Source organism: Macadamia integrifolia, chromosome 10 (assembly GCF_013358625.1).
Source record: "Macadamia integrifolia cultivar HAES 741 chromosome 10, SCU_Mint_v3, whole genome shotgun sequence".
In the NCBI taxonomy this organism is placed as follows: domain Eukaryota; kingdom Viridiplantae; phylum Streptophyta; class Magnoliopsida; order Proteales; family Proteaceae; genus Macadamia; species Macadamia integrifolia.
The window spans coordinates 25,831,478-25,832,267 of record NC_056566.1 but is presented as its reverse complement, the minus strand read 5'-3'; positions in this window follow the sequence as shown (position 1 = coordinate 25,832,267).

Sequence of the window (790 nt, the reverse complement as noted above, 5' to 3'; positions counted from 1 at the left end):
ATTGCTATCCTTTTCCCCCAAGGTTCATGGCTAGTGTATGTGTTGACTTTGCCCCTCCTAGCCATAGAACCATCAATTTATTGCTTTTATTTTAATTGTCTCCCTTTCCCTAAAGCCAAGTAGAGAAACCCTTATAAGAGTGACTCTTTGGTCAAGTAGGGAAGCTCATATTATGATGCATCCCTCGGGCTAAGTAGAGAAACCTACTTGTGAGTCTCTCTCTAGCTTTATCCCATTTCTTTTACTTTATTTTTATTTCAGTATTTTATTTATTTATTTATTTATTTATTTTTTTAATTGCGTGGCTTGCGTCTTTAAATTCTTAGATGACGAATGGTTAGGACGTTATTTTAGATACATATGTTTAGGACGGTAATTAGAATTAGATCACAACCATTAATCGGTTCACTTTCGCATTATTAAAAGAGATAAAAAAATAAAGTGGCTGCTCTCCCTGTGTTCAACCCGTAGCTACACTGATCCGTACGCTTGCGGTTACATTTTAAATCTCAAACAAGTTTTTGGCGTCGTTGTCGGGGAGACAGTTCCATGTTATTTTTCACTTTCTTTTGGTAAATCGAAGTGCTTTGTTTGCTTTGTTTTATATTTTTCCTTTTCTTTTATTGAATTCTTGAGAAGAACAACTTGTAATAATAGTTGTATCAGTGGAGGTCGCCATGCCTCACAGTATGATAAAGACAGGTTTCGCCTTATAGCAGTACCTCAGGAATTGACCTGAGCAACCCCGGATCCCTGCCGGTAAGCTCCCAAAAAGCAAAAAAAAAAAAAA